The sequence below is a fragment of the Podarcis filfolensis genome (assembly GCF_964270895.1).
Source record: "Podarcis filfolensis genome assembly, chromosome: 10".
NCBI classification, from domain to species: Eukaryota; Metazoa; Chordata; class Lepidosauria; order Squamata; family Lacertidae; genus Podarcis; species Podarcis filfolensis.
In genome coordinates, this window is record NC_139612.1 from 25,616,959 (window position 1) to 25,639,827 (window position 22,869).

Here is a 22,869-nt window from a genome sequence, read left to right on the forward strand (position 1 = left end):
CCCTGAGAGAAGGAAGAAGTAAGGAATCCTGGGTCAGGGATTCCCTCCCACCATCAGTCGACCGGCAGGGACCTCTTCTGCATTTTATACCATTCATTTGTTTGGGTGTTTTAAAATTGTAAACAGCTTTGACAGGAATCTGGTATATAAATGCAGTAAATAATTAAATGAAATGACATTAACATTTATTGGAGGGAATCCTTTGTTAGCAGGATTATGCAAGTAATTTTTTTGGGGGGGGGAGAGAGGGTTCAATTTCTTTTAAAAAGGGAACCCCATTTCGGATGTTTATTTGAAATTCTCTGATTTTCTGCATAATGTGTCCTGCAACTTGGAAGCCCTGTAAACAGAACATGTTCAGATCCAAGCTACAAAAAACGCGCACACACAAATCCCATAAATGAGCAAACATTGAAAATGTAATCGTACATATCTTGACCATTTATGCAATTGCCAATAAGTTGGGTAAGAGTGATCACCTTGGATTCATTATATTGGATGAGCTCATAGAGCCATAAGGAAGGATCATTCATGAAGACAGCCAGTGAGGTGTAGTGGTTAGAGTGTTTGACTAGGACATGAAAGACCAGGGTTCAAAGCCCCACTCGACCATGAAGCTCGTTGGGTGACCATCAGCAAGTCGCTTTCTATTAGCCCAACCTACCTCATAAGGTTGTTGTGAAGATAAAATGGGGAGGGGAAACCATGTGTGCCACCTTGAACTCCTTGGAGGAAAGATGGGATAGAAATTGAATGAATGAATGAATGCACCCCTTCCTTTAACCCCACCCCCATCCATCTGTATAATCAAGACTGTAGCGTTCTCCAGGTACAGAACAGGGACAAGCAAGGTTATGCACAAGTCAGTAATACTGTAACTACTGGTTGAAAGGAAGGTGGCCTTACTAGTCAGCTATCTGAGTGGACAGAAAGGGGTGAAATGGCAAATAGATCCTGAGCATAAAGAAAAGCCCACTTACTTTACCCAGCATTCCAAGGAGCCATACCTATGATAGCTTAATGAAAGTTAACGATTTTTTTTGTGTCATCTTGGTATACTCGCAAGCATAGAAGCTGAATGGCAGTTGTCTTCCACACTTCCAATGCATGCAGATACGCAAACTGGGGTTGGGAGTCTAACCATAACTGATTTGAATGTGGAATTAAAGTGTTAAATTTTTTCTGATTGTGTTAATTAACACTGAATACAAGAGTGTGGTTTTTGCATGTAACTTTTGGCCCACTAGCACAAGTCTACCCCACACACAGCACCATGAGTTGATTGTAATGAGATTAGAGGGAGAGTTGATTCTCCTGATCACACTACTATAACTGCTTGGGTATTACTTCTGTGCATTTCGGAATGAGTGGCATCTCAATCTGTGTCTTCTCTGCTCATATGACAGCCTATCTGGGATAGATGGTTTCAGAGGGAACTTCCCACAAAACTCATTCTGTCTTTCGCATTTGTATCTTGCGCTCAGAACGATGTACAGTGGTACCTCAGGTTAAGAACTTAATTCATTCCAGAGGTCCGTTCTTAACCTGAAACTGTTCTTAACCTGAGGGTATTAGCTAATGGGCCCTCACGCTGCCGCCGCACGATTTCTGTTCTCATCTTGAGGTAAAGTTCTTAACCCAAGGTACTATTTCTGGGTTAGTGGAGTCTGTAACCTGAAGCATCTGTAACCCGAGGTACCACTGTACATTAGTTTCTCCGAGTTTTTACCCTTATAGCAGCTTTGTGAGGTAGTATAGGATGGGAGATGCCAAAAGGACATCTGGTAAGATTTAAACCTAGGCCCCTCTTATCCCAGGTCTAACACTCTTTATCATACTTCTTCAGGCATTATCAGCATTGAATATCTTATAGCTAGCCCCCCTGAACATCATTCTTAAAAGGTCACCTACTTGGAGAATAAGTTCTTAGTTTTGCTATGATGCCCAGATGAACTGGAGGCAGGAAAAAGAGAAGCGTGAAAAGGATTTGCCCTTTGTAAAGTCCCATAATATTAACAGATAACAAAAAGATCCACCTAGTTTGGGTTTTAAGTGTTCAGTCATACAGCCAATGACTCTTAGATATTTTGGAAGGTTCCAAGATTTAAGGGAGCTCAGTGCTGAAGCCTAAATGGATATTGCTGAGGTTTAGAGAAGTTGAAATCTTGATGCAACAACAAGTACAGTGAGCTAGCGAAGCACAGGGCATGAGCCATAAACCCCTAAATTGGATATCGCCTTTAGCATCATCTCACTATGATGACTTAAACTTGTTTTGCAGAGAAGGTGGGATCCACTAGGCTTCCCACACCACAAACCAAATGGGTTCTGGTATTTTTCAAGAATATTCTTCTTTCATATTCCCAACTGAGACAGGAGTAGAAGATTTTATGGCTTTAATTTAGTGTATGCAGTTCCATTAATGTAATGCTTTGTTGCCACAGCTTTCAAGGGAATTCCTTGGGTTTTCCATTTTTAATAGTTATAAATAGACATCTCAGAGCCATTACTTCTTGCACTTACTTTGAATGAGCTGCTGATACTAGAGCCATTTTTCTCTTAAATAAATAATCTCTGCTTGCGCTAAAAGATTTTATTTCTTCACCACAAATTGTGATCTTGATGTATAACTCCACCCTCTTTCCTGTAAATACAGTTAATGTATTCTTATGTATAGTTCCTGTGTATTCCAGTCCTGGTTACTTCTGAAACTATCATTATTGTCTGCAATTAATTAATAACTATATCAGATACATTTTGTTTGTGTGATACAGTTGTATCATGTCATAGTATGAGCCCTCTTGCCAAATCTCTTTCATTCCATCTTTATTTTTATTTAACCTTGGCTGGTTTTATTTTTAAAGTTTATATTCTGCCCTTCAAAAATAAATAAAAATAAAATAAATATAGTAAGACGATGGCAATATTAAACATCATAAAATCAGCATATAATTTTAATAAATGAATGCTTTGGAAAATAAAAGCATATTTGTCTGCTTCCTAAGATAGCTATTAGGCAAATCTCCCTTTATGGTCTTCGATTTCCACTCTAACCATCAGGTAAGGTTGATTTGACCCTCTCCTTTCACTTTGTTCCTGATGTAGATCTTCACTGACTCCTTCTTCCCTTGGTGGGGAAAGGCACCTTTCTGTGGTTTGTCTCAGGTGCCAAAATGACTTGGGCTGGCCCTGTTTATTGCCCTGCTGTAAAGAGGTCCATGCCAATTTCTGCATATCAAATAGATTTTTTTGAAGGCACGGGAAGAGGATACGATAGCTTTTGTCTGGCCACTTGGCAATTTAAAACTTCACAGTAACTAAGTAGGATGTCTGTAGGACAGCCAATTTTTATGAACAGAATCTATAGGTGTGTCTAGTTGCTGTTTGATCTGGTGCAGTAGTAAGTTATATAATATTTATCTGCAAGGTGTGAAAGCTTAGCCTGTGAGTTGCAGCAGGTATGGAGGCAGCTATATCCCAGAGCAAAAAGTGAACTTCCAATTGTCTCTTTGCAAGTAGTGCTCCCTGTCAGCACCACTGAGTGCCACTGCCTTTAAGGGGCTTGCTGTGAACTTAAAGGTGTAAGGTATCACAATACAGTGGTACCTCGGTTTAAGAACAGTCCGGTTTAAGAAGGATTGGGTTTACAAACTTTGCAAAACCGGAAATAGTGTCTCGGTTTGAGAACTTTGCCTTGGTCTAAGAATGGAATCTGAACAGTGGAAGGACACCAGCAGCGGGAGGCCTCATTAGGGAAAGCACACCTCGGCTTAAGAATGGTTTTGGTTTTAGAACGGACATCCGAAATGGATTACGTTTGTAAACCGAGGTACCACTGTATATCATTTGTTGCAACTGAATAATACAGTTACCAATCTAGAAACTGGTAGGCCAGTTGACAATCTAGCAATCTTACAATCTTCCTTTCCCTTCAATGAACTTCCTGTGGAAGATTATGTAGGGTTGCCATACACCCAGAATTTCCTGGACATAGCCGGGATTTGGCTGTCGGAAACAGTGTCTGGGCAGAAATCATTGGAATGTCCGGGAAGATCCGGATGTATGGCAACCCATGTCAGAAGTTTAGATTTTGGTGAATTTCCTTTTAAAAATAGCTCAAAAATGTCTTTTTTTGTGTGTCCAGATTTTCACTTTTTGAAATATGGCAACCCTAGATTATGACATTCCATAAGAGATTAGAAATGTTTGCAACTATAGTAGTGAGCTGCTCTTAATTGTATAAAGGACACACTGGGGTAGACTTGTAAATTGCAGCATGTCAGGGGAGTTTTATTGAATTTGCATAATGAATAGCCTTTAGGAGAAACTGGTCATTAAGGTTGTAATCCTAAACAGACTTACTAGGGAGTAAGTGCCACTGAACTCAGCAGTTCCCCTAGATCAGGGGCAGGCAACCTAAGGCCCGGGGGCCGGATGCAGCCCAATTGCCTTCTCAATCCAGCCCATGGACAGTCCAGGAGTCAGCATGTTTTTACATGAGTAGAATGTGTGCTTTTATTTAAAATGCATCTCTGGGTTATTTGTGGGGCATAGGAATTCGTTCATTTATTTATTTTTCAAAATATAGTCCGGCCCACCACATGGTCTGAGGGATGGTGGACCAGCCCACGGCTGAAAAAGGTTGCTGACCCCTGGTCTAGATCTCTGCATTTTTAATGATGAGGGGTAAATTTGTATACATGTCTGCATTTTTAAGGATGAGCTGATTTTAAGGGTATTTTTCCTCTTTCAGAAGTCCAAACCGAACCTATTATAATGTTTCTGCTTTACAATATATATGTTTTCCTTTTCAAAACCTTATTATTGTGATAAGCAAAGCAACAGAAATGGAGAGACTGATCTGTACTTCATTATAAGGATGGGGTGGAGCAAAAGGCAAACTGAATGTGACTGAAGCATACTACTTGAAATGAGGACATATTACACATTTCTCTGAATACTGCACACGTTTAAAAGCATAAAGAAAGGTTTGTAACTGAAACAGCCCGGGGTTTGTGATCCAGCACAGCTGTTTCAATTCCATTCATACGCTTGCATTGTCAAATGTTCTTGGGAATTTTGCAAGCAGCTGACCCTGTTCCTTAAGTGTGGTTCATCTGTACAAACCTGTACTGTGTTGGCATATTATATTGAAGAATTCAAAGGAAGTGATGAGCTCTATTCCTTGACAGGTTTTCTCTTGATGAATCTTGCTACAGAAGCCTCCAATGTCAGTGTAGTTTGCTGTGCTGAGTTGCTGCAATTTACCATTTAGAATTACTTCAGCATTAAGTGTGCACAGCTGGATAATTATTCCCTTTTTCACACCCTTCAAACAAAATGGTAAGTCAGGATAAGAACAGGGTTTGTGAACAGTTTTAAAGAGTTTTGCACATGATGGTTGTTTTAGGTTTTAGAGTCTAGGAGCAGATTGGAGGAACTACAACCTTGCCTTTATCACCTCAAATCCATCTGAAAGTAAATTAGACAGGCAGTTGCAAGATAGAGATGAGAGATGGAGCGTTAACATTAGGTCCATAGTCAATAGTTTAGACTTCCTCAACCTGGTATCCTCCAGAGGTTTTTGAATGCAACTCTTATCAGCCACAATCAGCATATCTGTACAAGGTTAGTGAAGGCTGGACTGGTGGCTATTTTCTTGCACTTAAACCTTGGAAATTTAGCTTCCAAAGCTCTTAGGAATGTTGGTTTTCAAATTTCTCATTGGTAGCATTTGGCCATTCCTTTAGGCATTAATTGCCCAGTCATGAACATGTTTACTTGGACCATCAGAGGGACGTGCGTCATTGTAATTATACTTAATATTGTATCCCACAAGTGCCATCAAAAATAATGATAATAATAACAATTAAATAAAATATAATGTGTTAGAACACATTGCTGAACACATGTTCAGGCAACAGCTCTTCAGATTGCTGTTTGCCCCACTAGGAGAGGATTTAAGTGAAGGATTTATTGGCCCTGCTGGCTGGAAAATTTGGGATGTAACATAAGCAGTCAAGTACAACACTTCCTGTTTGCCCAGAGTGGGCACAAAGGGGGATGTTACTCCAGCCAGGAGGACTTCCTGTCACACCTGGTCTGGAGCATCCTCCCCCTGCGTGTGATCAGGTAGATGGGTGTGACCCTGTGAGACCCTGTAAAAGGGCCAGTCACGCAGCCATCTTCCTCTTTGACTCTTGATCTCGATGCTTTTGCTGTCTGCTGGCTCTCAGCCAGCAGCACATGGGCTCAATCCTCATATGGGATGAACTCAAACTCTATTCTGTAACTACAAGCTAAAGTTTGCCTTCGGGGAACCTTCTGTGAACTGAATATAAGTAAACTTTTTATTACTTTTAAAGAAGACTGTTGTGTCTTTATTCTTTTTAAGAGGGAACAAAGGGGATTTACCAATAACAAAACCCAATCTGGACAAGCCAGATTGGATTGCTTAAGTAGATTCAAACGAATCTACTAACTAGCTTCCTGCAATATATTGGGGTATGTACTCTGCTACTGACTCACTGGCATGAGTGAGGAAGGATAATATTTAATCAGTATATCCTCTCCTACTATCCACAACATTCCCACAGAAAATAAGAAGAGCCTTGCTGGAAGAAGATGCTAAAGGAGCAACTAATTGAGCATCCACAAAGTGACCAGGGGTTTGTGGGAAGCTCACAATCAGGGAAAAATGGGAGTTGTGGTCCAATGACATTTGGAGGGCCACAAGTTTCCCACTAGTATAGTATAGTATAGTATAGTATAGTATAGTATAGTATAGTATAGTATACGGCAGAGGAGAGCAGGAGGAATATTTTGCCTTAAATGCCTCAGCCTAACTGTGATAGAGGACATGATCTGGAATCATTTCTTATATTAATCAGAGTGGCTGAAGCTATCTAAGCAAAGCAGCAACTGTCTATCTAAGCTGGAGACAACTATAAATTTGCCGAAAAGTACAACTAAATGTTGGTTTACAAAACAAAACAAAACCCCACTCAGACTAATTTCTGCTAACATATAGTCGTAGCTAAATATGAATTTTCAATGTGACTGAGTTATTAACTACCAATGGTAAAGACAGATTTAATTTTGGATGCTTTTTTAGAACATTGCTTCTTTGTAGCTATTAGGGCAATGTTCTGCAGTAAATATCCTATATGTGCCCATGTGATTTTTTAAGAGGGTTGGTTGTTGGTGTCTTTTGGGGGGTTTTGCTGTTCTTAAAAACTGTTTCCCATAATTTGAGTTTCCTATACAAAGCTGCATTTCTGTGCTGTTTTTATTTACCCAGTAGAAATTGGCAGGTGCTTCCTTTTCAAATGCCCAAAGAAGTAAGACTTGTAAGTAATGCTACTTGGGAATTGGCAGAGGATTCGGGTAAGGAAATTACTCCCTTGCCTCATACTACAATATTGTCTTTGAGAGACAAGTTCTTGCTGTGTTTCCTCTTTGGGAAAAGCATCAATTTGTCCTTTCCCCCCCCCAAAGGGTGAAGGGAAGATATAAACAGCCATAAGGCCATAGAACTTTATGTGCTCATCCACACCAGCTGAGGAGTGGGTGGTTGCCTCTGCAGCTTTTCAGAAGTAGTTTTTGAAAGAAGAAAGGACTGAAAATACTTTCTCTTGTTCAGGCTTGGTGTCAGGGATTGTCATTGTTAGGCACTTGCCCGGGTCCCCAGTCTAGCTGGCCACCTCTTCCTCTCCCACTCTTCCTCCATTGCTCCCTGGCTGTTCACACTTTTTCTGAGATCATGGAAATAGAGCATCCTATGCTCATCTTGCCCGCTCTTTCTGGGCAGTGGTGCAGACTGGGCTCAGAGGAATAGAACAAATGAATGAGCTCAGAGGAAGAAGCTCACTCTAGAAAGCGCATCCACTGAAAGTCCTTCCTAAGGGCCCCAGAAAACCTGGAGCTGTCAGTGCTCTTGATTTGCAGCAGTAAAGAATGAATGGCAAAATATATCATACACCTTGAGAGGTGCTATTACACAAAGCCCCTTGTGGGGGAAAACTGAAAGGTGGGGGAAGTTGCCCGGTTGGCAGAAGAGGCTTTCCAGGTGGGAGGAAGTAGCTATGATAGTGTAATGACCAGGTGGGTTGCTGTTGCTTACTGGGAGGGGTAAAGTAATGGGGAGGTCTGGTGCTCCTGCTGTTGCATTTCCACCACATCAACCTCCCTGCTGCCTTTCCCACCAAGCAACAGTGACTCATCTGCTGGAAGCTAGCACAGCAGATCTGCCCCACCCAGCAAGCTGTTTCTGCAGGTTGGAAGAGGAGGCAGCACAATACTAAGAGCATAGTGGTTAATCATCTAGACCACTGGTCTTCAGTTGTTGGGTCACAACCTGATCCTGTAGTTCACAACAGGAGAACTACTACCATGCAAATATATGGTAAAGGGTTAAGAAATGGGTTCCCAAATGCATGTTTGGGTTAAAAGTGGGCCCTGAATTTGAAAAGGCTGAAGATGCCTGATCTAGACAACATTAAATGCAATAAACATATTTACCCCTTTCTGCTTTTGTGACTAGACTACTGTATCAAGTTCAAAACTGCATTTTTTCTTTTCAAACTATTCTCTATTTGATATTGCCTATAAGTTTATAATGGGCTGTTATGTTGCAAAGGAAGTGTAACTGGGGACTTGCTTATCCAGTTTGAAAAGCTGAGATTAAATTCCTTTAACTTCGGTATCTACGGTATATCTGTTTACAAGCTGCATTTGGTTCTACTAACTTGAATTACAGGGTATGTCATTTGGATGATACAATTATATTATCTCTAGTATGAAAATGGCAAGAGCAAGGTCTCATCATGGGGGCTATGCAAAAAGGTGCTGCTTCCTTTCAGGAGAAGGGAGCGTTTGATTCCCGTACGCATAGAACTTTCTAAAGTGAATGACCAGTAAAACCATAACATTAAAATAAGAGTTAAAAATAAAAGCATGAAAAATTCAGCAGCTCAATTAAAATCTGTAAATCATGAGAGAGCATCAAGGAGAAAGGAAGGAAGTTTTCAGCGCCTACTTAAAAGCCTGAAATGATGGGATTTCCCACAGGAACAGAGTTAAGAAGCAGACGGATGTTTAAGTGAAAACAAATTCAGTGGCCTGGTTCTCATGACATAGTAAGCAAAACAATGGCTAATGGGGCTGCACAAATGTGTAAGCTCCTCTCTAGTACCCTACACTTTCGCACTGTCCCAGTAAACCAAAATTTGGTTTACCAGTGTTCCCTCCCCCAGATGGCTTACCAGTACTTAACTTTTGCAGTCTGGAAATACAGTCGCACCTTGGTTTTCGAACCGCTTAGTTCTCAAATGTTTTGGCTCCTGAACGCCGCAAACCCAGAAGTGTGTGTTCCGGTTTGCAAACTATTTTTGGAAGCTGAACGCCCAACGGGGCTTCTGTGACTTCCAATTGGTTGCGGGAGCTTCCTGCAGCCAATCAGAAGCCACACTTTGGTTTCCAAATGTTTTGGAAGTCGAACGGACTTCTGGAACGGATTCCGTTTGACTTCCAAAGGTACGACTAGATGTAATTTGTATCTGTAGTATAATCTGTAGTATCAACATTCTATAATGTTGATTCTGCTTTGTTATGAAGGACTGCAGAATTGGATACTGCAATTTTTTTATTTAATTTCTCTCTGAGATGCTATCTAAATAGCCAGTATTTGACAGATGGTGTCCTCTGTGGTGTGTCTATGTATGCTCTTTTCACAGGGTTATAATTGAGTTTATCGTGCTGAAAGTGAGAGGATTGTGTTTGTTTTCTTTTTCTGCTCTTTGGGCAGTGATCTATCCCTAGAGAGAAATCTCAGGTTAGCACTAGAAGGAATAAGTGGGGACTATAAGATCTGAAAAGTAGGTCATTTTTTCCTAATGTCCTGCTTTGCATATATCTGCCACTAAAGTAATAGAAAAGTCAATATGTATCAGAACCTGAGGGCATCATTGGCTGTTGCTGATACTGTCAAATGGTGTAATCTCACATGTCCCTGATTAAATATTTGCATGATTGAATTTTATGAGAGAGAAGCTGATAATAATGTGGTTTGCCATTTTTATTTCTATAGAATTCTTACAAAACAAATGTCCATAGTCCTTTACATTTGCAGTCTATAAAAGGAACAAGCAAATTTTATACAATGTCACCCCTAAGCAAAAATGATTTACAGGAGAGCTGGATATGGCAGTGAATAAATTTCCATAATTTTATCAAATATATTTATAAATTCATTATATTTACTTGTTTTGTGAGTTTATTTGGGACCTATCATCCAGCTAAATTGTATGCAAAAAGATGGGATTGGCCTGTGGATTGTTTTAGCTGTGAGATGGATATTTGAATAATAATCTTAGGAAAGTAAAGCAAATTGATATTTTTACAAAGATGGAATTCAGAAGGGCTACAAAATTATTTAAATTTATGTAAATCCTAAATGGACTTTGTCTGTTAGGTTTTTCAATTGTGAAAATGTGGGTATCTTATTTTAATTTTATAAATTAAACAGCTTTCTGTTTATAAATTGAAGAAAGTGGCAAGACTGCTGCATAATCTCACTACTTTACAAGCAGGCATTGTTGCCTAGCAGCAAGAAGCCTTATTTAAAAGCTGTTTTATATTTAAGTGAACATAAATAACTCATCACTCCCAAAGTTTTGGGGACACACACAGTAATTTTTTAAAGGCCGTTACATTGTTAAAAAGCTGAGAGGTGCTTTAAGAAAGCCCAGTTCAAAAATGTGAATACTTTGGGAAACAAACCTTTCCTTTTCACAGAATTGCTTCAAGCTACATAATTGCTATTTGTCCAATGAATCGTACAGTATGTTAAAATTTTTGCCCGGAGGTTGTTTTCACACTCTTAGGAATTGATCCCCATAATTTCCAGCAATCGGATCATTAAAGTATGTTTATTTGCAGAAACACCTTTTGGGCATTCCGAGCATAAATCTCCATGGAGTTAATTTTGAGTAGTTCTGTTTAGTCTAACAAGTTAAGGTAAAACTTGACAGTGATTTGGATCTTAGTGTGTGTATGTCACACCCTTCGAATTGCTTATCTCATGTCACTCTGTTAGCACTGAATTCTTATCTACCCTTTTCTCTTGCATGCCTGAAATAATGACCTATGTCTGTGCTCTTGTTTACATCAGGGCAGGTGTTCTTGCTCACACCAGGGGATCTTTATGTCAGGATGAAAATCAGGTGGCTTGCAGCATGATTCTATTCAGCCCCCAAAACGTGGCCCAGGTGATTTAGATACCATCTCATTGTGAGGCGTGATACACAGAGGAGAACAATGTAAGGGGAGAAGTGCTATAGCTTCCTTTTCCAATCAGCCTCAGTGAGGTTAGGATTCTCCTCAGCTTTTTCTTCAACCTGCTTGTCATTTTCTACTCTGGCTGCATATAAGAACTGGGTCAGGCTAGTAGAAGAGAGGAAATAACTTATCCCTTGTGGAAGCTGGAGAGAAAGGCAATACATTTTAGCCCTGGTGTACTTAGTGCCTGGGATGCGGGTGGTGCTGTGGTCTAAACCACAGAGCCTAGGGCCTAGACCACAGCACCACCCTCATCCCCGAAATGTAACTAACATTAATTAAGATTATGGAGCGCAGTGATACAAAATCGGAAATGCACCCAAACCACCATGCAGGGAGCCAGTTTAACTAAAATGCATTAATTGGAAGTTGATTGGCATTTTGATAATTGTATAATTTGGGAATTGTTATTATAATTCAGCTATTATTGTGGGTATATTGGAAAACTAATAAAAGTTCTAGTTTGAAATTTCACAATGGGGTCTCTCTTTGAAATTCTTTTAGATTATTTGAACTTGTGAATTAAATTGTACTGAAATTTTGTTGATACTTGAAAGATTTGCTTGTGGGCCTTGCAAATCAGATTCTGGTTATAGGAAAATAAAATGAACATGCTGGTGAAAATTAATGGAGAAATCAACTGTTCAGTGGGGGCCACAGGTTCTTTATCACTTGCCCAATAGACAACAAAGTTGTCCCATTAGCATAGGGACTCCCACCCGTCCAGTGGGACTTCCTCTTCCTTTCCTCTGCTCATATTCCTCCTGCAACCTCTCCATCTGTTTTGGAGATTCCTCTGGAGCTCATTTTGTGTGGGGATCCTGGGAGCATGCAGGGAAACCAGAGGAAGCCCCATTGCATAGGTCATCCTTGTGCTAAAAGGACAACCTTTTCTCCAGCTCCAAGGGCTTTCTGGCGGTTCCCTCATTGAGAGAAATGAGACTGCAGGGAACCAGGCAGACCTCCTTTTTGATAGTCATGCCTGCTCTGGAACCTCCTCCCGTCAGATGTCAAGGAACCTTTAGAAGACATCTGAAAGCAGCCCTGTATATGGAAGTTTTTTAATGTTCGATGTTTTACTGTGGTGTTTTGTTGGAAGCCACCCAGAGTGGCTGGGGCAACCGAGTCATATGGGTGGCATAGAACTTATTATTATTATTAACCTCCTTGTCTACAACTCAATCTATTTCTAAAACAAGAGACATGTCTATATTTTCGGAAATTAAAATTTTTAATATAGGCTTTTTGTAGTTCAGAGCTGCGGCCCAGCAAATCATACAAAGCTTGTTTCACAGCACAGAAATAGTCAAGTACAGTGGACCCTTCGGATACGAATTTAATTTGCTCCAGGGGTCCATCCGCAACTCGAAAAGTCCGTAAGCAGAGGTGGCACTTCTGCGCATGCGCCTGGCACAATTGAGCACTTCTGCGCATGTGCGAAATGCACAGAGCATTTCTGCGCATGTGCGAGCGGCGAAACCTGGAAGTATACACTTCCAGGTTTGCCGTGTTCATAACCCGAAAGTTACGTATCCAGAGCGGTACGTAACTAGAGGGTCCACTGTAAAATGAATGGAGAAGGCAGAACCGGAAAGCATGCACTTATGTATCAGTTGTGAAATGCTAATTGGTTACGATGTATTGGTGCTGTCTCATGGCATAACAAAATGAACTTCCTTTATGGAAATTGTCAGAAGAATGTGAGACGTTCCATGGAGATGGGGAACATTGGTGGGGACCATCTCCTCTCCTCTCACCAGTGGAAACTTCCATCAGATCTCAGTCTCTTTCATGAATGTTAGGAACTCTTCTGCTTCTAGAAAAAGGTATTCTGGATCTAATCAAATGTTTTTTGTTAATTTCGACCATTGCAGGTTTCTGATGTGTATAATTATAAAACAGAAATATAATTTTGGGAGTGGCAAATGAAATTTGTTATTTATTTATTTAGTATAACCTTTATAGTCCACTTTTCTTCTCAAGGAGCTTAAGGTGGTATGTATACATGGTTCTCCCACCTCTCCATTTTATCCTCACAACAACTCAGTAAAGTGGGTTGGGATGAAGAATTGTGTCTTGCCTAAGGTCACCCAATGAGCTTCATGGTGAAGAGTTGAACCCTGTTGTCTCCCAGAGCCTAGTTCAACACTCTAACCATTAACACTGGATAACATAAAGTACAGAAAGGAATGATTTATATAGGAGTGGTTTGTGTTGTTGTTTTGTCAATGGTGACTGAGCTGTTGGGCAAATGATGTTAATGTCCCTCAGTAAGTAGTACCAGGATAATAAAGAATAAACAGTACATTTTTTTGTTATTGAAAAAAATCTAATTTTGCTGTAAAGATCAACAAAGCCTGATGACTGTAGGCATGTTTAATATGATGGTGATTTAAATTTATTTTTTTAAAAATGCTGTATTTAAAGCCAGTGGCTATGAGGCAATGACAGCAGATGTGAATACTTGTTAGCATACAGGAAATCTTGTCATATAAAATATGCATCCATTTTGAAATAAGGAATAGTTTTCAAATTATTCTCTCTCAATGCTGGAAAATAATTGGAAAGCATACTTGCCCTCCCTGGGCAATTTGAGCTCATTGATGATGATTGTTATCAGGGTTTTTTTCCCCTTCCTCCCTCTAAATTGGTCACCCCCTGTGAGACTTGCTATAGGGAATATGTTCTTAGGTTTAGGAATACCAGATGGGATTAATCAACATAGTGCCTTTGTTCTTTGTGTTTTTCACTACCAATATCAGAGATGCTGAGTTCATTGACACACGTTGTTTCAAGTCCCTTCAGGCTTTTGGGGTACTGGAAAAAACGCAATGAAAGTCTAGTTAGGGTTTCTTTACTTTTCATGTAAAGCCCTAAAGCCTGGCTGTTGAGCACAGACTCGTATGGGTTTTGGTTTTGTTAGATTTACAAAGGATGAGGATTCTATCTGGCCATGTTACATTCAACAATAACCCTTTGGTCTGAAAGTTAAAAGCCCTGAACATAACTGCTATGTTTTGGCATTTCCGCTTTACTACTCCCTCTAGCTCACATTTTTATGACCTAAGTGGACTGGCAGGAACATTTTAATTGGGTGTAGATCATGATTCCTATGAAGAGTGTATGCAGTACTTCATCAGATGCCCCTAATGAGACACACAGATGTTGGGGAAGGCTTGGATAGAAATGCCAATGGGTTCTAAAAAACAACAACCTGATGACATGGTCTGAAAGCAACAGAAAATGAGCTCCTTTATGGAGCTCATACTTCTGCTAATGAATATTGAAATTTCATGACATGACATCGTAGTCTAACAGTGTTACTGAGAATTGCTTGTGAGGAGATATGAAACATGGAAATATGTGACCTATGATGTACATATGAACACTAAATAAACATGCTACATTAAACTTTGTAATATTCCCTGTGGTTTCTGCATTTGTAATTGTGTCTAAGGAAATTGGAGACTGACATATTTATACTCTTTTTTAGAGCAATGCTGAAGCTACTGTTGAATTCTAATGTATCATGTGTTGCAACAGTACTTATGACAAACGGGAAAGAGAAAAGTCATTATACTTGAGATCACAACTACTGAAGACTGTAAGAGAAATAATCTCAGATACAGTGGTACCTTGGGTTACAGATGCTTCAGGTTACAGACGCTTCAGGTTACAGACTCAGCTAACCCAGAAATAGTATCTCAGGTTAAGAACTTTGCTTCAGGATGAGAACAGAAATCATGCTCCGGCGGCACGGTGGCAGCGGGAGGCCCCATTAGCTAAAGTGGTACCGCAGGTTAAGAACAGTTTCAGGTTAAGAACGGACCTCCAGAACGAATTAAGTTCTTAACCTGAGGTACCACTGTATTGAAAAGAAAATAAGGTGGCTGAATGCCTATCACCTTGAAAGTGAAATGAGATCACTACAAATAGAGTTGTGGTTTCTACATACCTGTGACACCTGTGAAACCATGAATGGCATAGTGCTCTTTATATACATACCTGAATATAGATCGAGAAAATAATTATCAGCCTTGTTCCTCTGCTTTGAAATGGAAAACATAGTTAAAATTTAGCTCTTTCACCATAGTATGACAGTGATTGTATTTTCATAATTTTAGTTGTCACTTCTCCAGGTAAAATAAATAGCTTGTAGGGCTTCAACATTTTATAAGTATAATCCCATCTATATGGTCTAAAGCAGGGCTGAGGAAGCATTGGCCTTCCAGGACTCCAACAACATATGTAGGGTCAAAGATTCCCCAGGTGTGATCTAAATCACTTGAGTGCATAGCAGAAAAAAGTGAATGCAGAATGTTGAAAAGAGTGTAATTGATGTGGAGGGGAATCCTTTTGGCACATCTTCCTCCATGTTGGCTCCAAATGCATGTGTAGCTTATTCATTATGGGGAAAATGTACAAGCGCTCTTTCCGCATATTAGCAATAAGTAGCAGAAGCATGAATATACATTCTTTTTTGCTTGAACATCTTCTGTTTGACTGATTGCTGTTTGTATGGGGCAACATGACCTTACCTTGGTAGGATGGCATGATTTTTGGTAAAATGACATCCAAATTTTGGAAGATATTTATTGTATTTTTGTAAAGGAGGGAGGGGCAAATTAAGGTCACAGTAGAGGAACATCTGAATTAAATGAGATTAAATTAAATCTGCAGATTGTGCGCCATAGTTAAAGATAAGGTGTGTTGAAAAGCAGCACTAGTATATTTCTGTTATGCTTTCCTTCTATAATTGCACATAGCTTGGCTGTTTTGGCAAAGCTGGCAACAATTTTAATCTTACCGTACTGAGACTAGCAAGATATCTGATGACTTATGTCATCTGGCGCATATAGAGGCAGCAACCAGAGATGATATTGATCAAAATTTGAAAGACCTTTATAGGTCAAGATGACATCTTGAATTGAATATCAATCTGTTTGGCAGGCAGTGTAAGTGAGTCCCAGTGGCAATATTTGGTCTTATAAAAATGATCAAGAATTGCATATTGGTGTGCTTCTGTATTTGTAAATGGATAGTTTGATTGGAGTGAATATTTGAGCAAGATTTTTACAGATGGAGCTGGGATAATATATATATATGGAAAGGTTATTAAAGTTGTCAGGGTGTGTAGAATGATATGGATTCCGTATAGAAGATATTTCTTTAGCATCTCTCCTCAGGATGATTTGATGCTCTGCATTGCTTGAGCTGCAGTCTTATACAGTGGTACCTCGGGTTACATACGCTTCAGGTTACAGACTCCACTAACCCAGTACCTTGGTTTAAGAACTTTGCTTCAGGATGAGAACAGAAATCGTGCTCCGGCGGCGCGGCAGCAGCAGGAGGTTCCATTAGCTAAAGTGGTGCTTCAGGTTAAGAACAGTTTCAGGTTAGGAACGGACCTCTGGAACGAATTAAGTACTTAACGTGAGGTACCACTGTACTCACTTGGGAGCATATTCTACAGGACCCACTTCTGAGTAGACCATGCATAGGATGGTGTTGTAAGTGATGTCCACTAGAGGGCTTCAATGAGAATTGAAGCAAGAGAGGTGAAAAACACATTTTTTTCTTTGTCTTAAAAAAAAGAAACAAACCATGACTGCATCAACTCATTTAATTTTGTTACTGAGAATTAATCGGAAAAGTCCTTTTAAAAGATTTCTTCTGCTGGTTGCTCTTTTCGATCTGTTCTTTCTCACAGCAACTGTGTATCCATCTAATAGTTTTCAAATGCATGTGCCATTCCAAATAAAAAGAGAACATTATAGTGTCAGGTGAGGTAGCTGGATTATTCATTGTTATGCTTGTTCGCTAAGCCTGGAAATATGCAGTTGTCAGAATTTATATTTTAAAAATTTAATATATGGTAAAACTATTGTAAATGGCTGATGAATTAATTCCAAAATGTTAATGAATGAAGATACTGAAGTAGTTTGACCTTCTAAACCGACTGACTTCTTGAATTGGCTAAGTGTATTGTGCAGTCGGTGTATTTATTTATTTATTTATTTATTTATTTATTTATTTATTTAAAAAAAAACCTTTTTGGTTTTGTATCAGTTTATCCTTGAATCTCAAAGCAGCAGGTTGACATGGAGGAAATAACAGCTCTCACACTGGAAAAACCTTTAAGATAAGAGTCTAAATGGAAATTTAAATTACAGAAATGTCTCTTTCCTGCTGGGACTTAAATATACAGTACAGGCTTAGTATATTTAAATTCAGCCCAGCCTATAGTTCTATATCTGACATACAGTGGTACCTCTCGTTACAAACTTAATTCGTTCCAGAGGTCTGTTCTTAACCTGAAACCGTTCTTAACCAGAGGTACCACTTTTGCTAATGGGGCATCCCGCTGCCGCTGTGCCGTCGGTGAGCCATTTCTGTTCTCATCTTGAGGTAAAGTTCTTAACCCGAGGTACTATTTCTGGGTTAGCGGAGTCTGTAACCTGAAGTGTTTGTAGCCCAAGGTGTTTGTAACTTGAGGTACCACTGTATGTGCCTGTAACAGTGTCATAAAGCTGATTCCATCATTGTAATGTGATACTACGGTGACCTTGTGCTGGCACAGGAGTCAGACTGTCTATGTAGAGACACTCCATTCTAAATGGTTATTGCTTGGTTATTTCCATAGGCTTTTTGGCTACAAAGCATTTTGTAGCTTGCTCCTAAATTGTAAGCCTGAAGACGCACAGTGAAAGAAGTATGAACTGTGACTGCATTGATGATTATCCCAAGCATCAGTATTAAAACCCTGTGATTTTTTTTCTGTGCTGAGTTAAGCCTAAATAACAAAGACTAAATAGCACAACATGAGTCACTCAAGACTGCTAATAAATAAGTGCAAGGCGGCGAAGGACAAAGGCCAGGCTCCTATTTGACAATTAGAAATTGATTAGAAAGTTTTGCACTGACCTGCTAAGTATCTGGCCTGATGCTGATAACTGGATGCTCAGAGGCAGCCGTTCATGCATTTCTGAAGTGACAGCATAGATTGTTGGTGGAAATAAGTTTACACACAAAACCAGTCCCTATCAGAATGCCTAAGGACTCATTCAGACTTCCTTCTGTGCCATTTCTGTTTCTAGACATAGGTCCCTGCTTAAAAGCTCTGTGTCTAAGGGTTGGGTTTTGTTTTGCTTCCTCTGCAAAAATGCACTCTTTACTGCTGAAAACAACTCCATGGAAAACCCAAGCTGTTGTATGTTCAGCGTTAAAGAGTGGGTTTTTCTGGTGAAAGCAGCATGGCAAGAACAAAAAACAAAACAAAACAAAACAACAAAAAGCACTTGGAGATGGAGAAAACACAGGGCAGGAGGTAAGTGTGGGTGAGGCCTAAGCAGATTCCTATGTTCTTAATACTACGCTGTGAATAATACTACAGTATGCTACTTTGTTGTTGTTGTTTGTTTATGTCCCTCCTTTTCACCTGATGGGATTCAAGGCAGCTTACAGTTAAAAACAAGAATATCTAAAACACAGAATAATAATAATAATAATAATAATAATAATAATAATAATAATAATAATAAATAAATAAGAAGCAATTTAAAACAATTATATAAAACATTAATCACATGTCATAACTTGCTTAATATGGAGCAGCAGAAACATTAAATCACAGGCCAAGAATTCTCCCATTACGCCAGGGCAATCTAGTTTGTCAATTCTGTGGGTGTTGGTGTTTTTTATTATTAATCTCACAAGGCATGGTTAATATGGGTACCCAGATGCTTAGAAAGTCGAGGTAATTTTAATCTGTTTAAGCATTTTAACTTTTGTGTGTTTTAAAGTAGGATTGTGATTCCCCCCCTTGATTTCACTGCTTATCTTTTGTAAACTGCTTTGAGATTTTTTGTTTTGTTTTTACAGTCAAGCAGTGTATAAATTTTATGAAATAAACAAATAAAATGAGTAATGTTTGGCCCAACCAGATGTAGTTTGGCACAAAGTGTTCTATTTTGTCGTTTGTTATAGTGGATAACTAGAACTTAATTTTTTAGCAAAGCTTTAGATGTCATATAGAATCCATTCCCTTTTTGTTTTGTTTGTTTAGTTCTTAGATGAATGCTAGTATCTACCAAAAAAAAAAAAAAAACCAAAAGGTTCATTTACATTTTAAAGAAGAGTCCTTGGTATTTTCAACTTTTAAGAGCTTCTGAGTATGATGAATGACTTCCAATCAATGCACTTGCATTGTGGCTGATTTTTTATTTTTGTAAAGCAAATAATTTACTTAACAGATACTGATTTGGTTCCAGTGTGGCAACCCCATTAAAATGATTGAATACTAAATAATGCTAATATAGATTCACAAAGAGGGATATCTAAAACATTTACTTTTCACCTGTGTCTTATATAGTAATTATGAGAAAATTATGGATACCTAAGTCCTATTGACAGCAATGTGGCTGAAACATCTAAATATGAAGTCTGGTTGTTGATTTCAATGTCAATTAGGCTCACCTAAGTTTGTCTGGATTGCACCCTAAGACTGCACTTCTAAACATAGTAGAAAATAAGCTCCATTTAACACAGAACTTAATACCTGTAAATACCTTGTATTCTAAATAGTGCTACAGGAGAATAGTATCTTGTGTTTTGTGCAGAAAATTACTTTTCACTGATAATATAGCTTCCATGATACAACTTGTTGGAAAGGATCCAGCATATCTTATTCTTCTTACTCAACCAAATATGATGATGAAATTTTATACATGTACATTACAATTTAAATGGTCATATTCAACTTTCATTGATAACTCTGTTTTCAGCTGAGAACAAAGAAGCCACTATATCCAATTTAGTCATGTGTCTGTAAATGATGAGCTTCTGGTGCCAATGACTGTCTTGTTTTTGTGTTCGTTCATCCATGCTCTAGTACGCTTTAGCTTGTCCTGAATTTACTCAACTAATTGAGAGGTACTCAACTAATTGATAGTTTGTTCTCTACCTCTACCATTTTCAGCAGCTTAAAAACAGGAGGATCTTCAAAGGAATGCGTACTTTTCTTGTTTTCAAAAGAACTTTAAATATTTAAGCATTCATGGTGTTCATTGTCTTGTATTATTCCAATAATGATGCTGGGTTGTTACTACAGCTATTAGGCAATAGTACACAGCATCACCCTTTGACCTTGAGCTCAATCTACATTGCTAGGCTTTTGTTTTCATTCTACCAAGTTGCCTTCCAAATGATGGTCATGTGTAAGAAAACATGATGAGAAAGATAAGTTGTAGGTGAGCGAATGCCAGTTACAATTCTCCATTTGGCTCTCTGCCCCGACTTCCTTTCCCTTGGCTCTTGATTTTCTCATTCTGTACTCTATGACTTCTGTCTCTTTCCATCCTTGCCTCCCTCTGTCCTTCCCTGTCACTCAGTTATATTTACAGAAAGAAGCTTTGTTGGTTGTTGAGCCTTTCTGGTGTCCGCGTCCAGCCTTTGAATAACTGTTCCTAAGACTTTTAAGAATACCACTATTTGCCTCTCTTCAGTGGCGATGTACAGCAGTACCTCAGGTTAAGAACTTAATTCGTTCCAGAGGTCCGTTCTTAACCTGAAACTGTTCTTAACCTGAGGTACCAATTTAGCTAATGGGGCCTCACGCTGCCGCTGCGCGATTTCTGTTCTCATCCTAAAGCAAAGTTCTTAACCCAGGTTAGCGGAGTCTGTAACCTGAAACGTATGTAACCTGAAGCATATGTACCACTGTACCTGTGACACGTATTCTGTCCATGAATGGCATAGTGCTCTTTATATACATACCTGAATATAGATTGAGAAAATAATTATCAGCCTTGTTCCTCTGCTTTGAAATGGAAAACATAGTTAAAATTTAGCTCTTTCACCATAGTATGACAGTGATTGTATTTTCATAATTTTAATCCGAGGTACTATTTCTGGGTTAGCGGAGTCTATAACCTGAAGCGTCTGTAACCTGAAGCGTCTGTAATCCGAGGTACCACTGTATTGGCATGCCTAAGATATATGTGGAGATAGGAATTGCATCTGCTGGCTTCAGAAAGAAACTTGATTCTCCATAAAGAAGTTGATTTTCCATGCAATTCCTAAGTGGGAAGGTGTATGTGTATTGGTGTCTCAGAGGCAACAGGTTGACTAAATGTAAGCTGTTACCTTACCTCCCACTTTTCCAGCAGTACCCCTCACCCCGCTTCATTCAGAAAGAAGAGTTTAGCATAGCAAACACACTGACTTATAGAGGTGTTGGCCATGATCTTGGAACAGGCATGCACAACTTGTGACCCATCAAAACAAATGTAGCTTAGTAGCTACGTTTTATGGCAAGGGCTACTCAGTAGGGTGCAAGAGGGCATTGATTGCTCTTCTGACCGGTGTTTGTCGCATGCTACACTGTTTCTGTTCTGCTGCCATTAGGCTTCTAAAAAGGCAATGTTGTTCATTTTGCTGTCCACTGGAGTGGAATTTTACTAGATTTATTAATTTTGTTCTCATCACACACCTTTCCTTTCTATGCAAAGGAAATGCAACACTTATGGCGGTGCAGGGAAACCACCATCAATTATGCATGGTTTGAGGACTGAAAACAACTGTGAATACCAATCATAATTGGTCATATTGATTTTCGTTCCAGACATGGGGCGAATAAGCAACCACAGGCAATTTCTGTTTCTGTTTCCATCAGAATTGCCCAACATCCCTATGTCTGAGGGCTGCATTCATACTTGGCCCATCTGCCTGTGGGCTACATTACAGTGCTGGGTATGGTCATCCCATACATGCACATACAGATCAGTAGGGGAGGGGGTTATTGCAACATCTCCACACATCATATGGTCAATCTGATTACTGGGGGAGGGTATTTGCAGTGTCTGTGTGTCTGCTATTGGTGCTAAAATTGGTGGGATCTGGATAGGTCAGAAAAATGTTCAGGCTGATAAACCGGGAGTTAGGTCCTCAGTTTTATGGCCTGCCAGTTGATTGACAAATCATGCTGTGCCACTTGACAGCAGAACCCTGTGGCTGACAATCTGCATTCAGCCTGGTGGCCCACAGGTTAATCTGACTTTTGTACATAGTGATACGGGCATTTCACTCACTAATTGACTTTTACTTCATTTATATACATTTATATACAATGATTTGTTTAAGCTGTGAACGCAGTCTATGATCTATGTTCCCTTTACTGTATATCTTTTCTACTCCAGTTGTGTGTTTTAAACCTGGTGTGCAAGTCATTTTGGAAATCTTACTTTATCTCCCTCCTAAAGCAAACCACTTTAGGTATTGGTTAGAGATAAGCTCTTATTAAAGATTAAACCTCATCTGATAGTTTTGGGACATGATGATCCAATGAAAATGTTGAGTCTGCTTCCAATAATGCTGCTGTATTTATACAAGCATATTTGGTTAAGTGGTGGCTTGGCATGAGTTCATTTCTACTGTCTTACAAAGTTCTGGTGCTTATAAATAGACAGACAATGCGTAATTATAGTACTACAGGGGCTTCTGTATGTGAGAAGAAATGCAGTCATTTGCTAGGGA

The 22,869-nt window shown here is 39.3% G+C and overlaps 2 protein-coding genes and 1 long non-coding RNA gene across 11 annotated transcripts in view; 1 reads left to right on the forward strand and 2 right to left on the reverse strand.

The window, feature by feature from the left end:
• The window catches only part of LOC310744041, a 352,149-nt gene that overhangs the window by 247,473 nt on the left and 81,807 nt on the right, over nucleotides 1-22,869 (reverse strand). The gene's annotated exons all lie outside the window — the stretch shown is intronic.
• LOC310743925 (uncharacterized protein) overlaps nucleotides 1-22,869 on the reverse strand; it is a 797,205-nt gene that overhangs the window by 239,126 nt on the left and 535,210 nt on the right. The window lies entirely within an intron of this gene.
• CNTN1 (contactin 1) overlaps nucleotides 1-22,869 on the forward strand; it is a 163,240-nt gene that overhangs the window by 6,034 nt on the left and 134,337 nt on the right. The window lies entirely within an intron of this gene.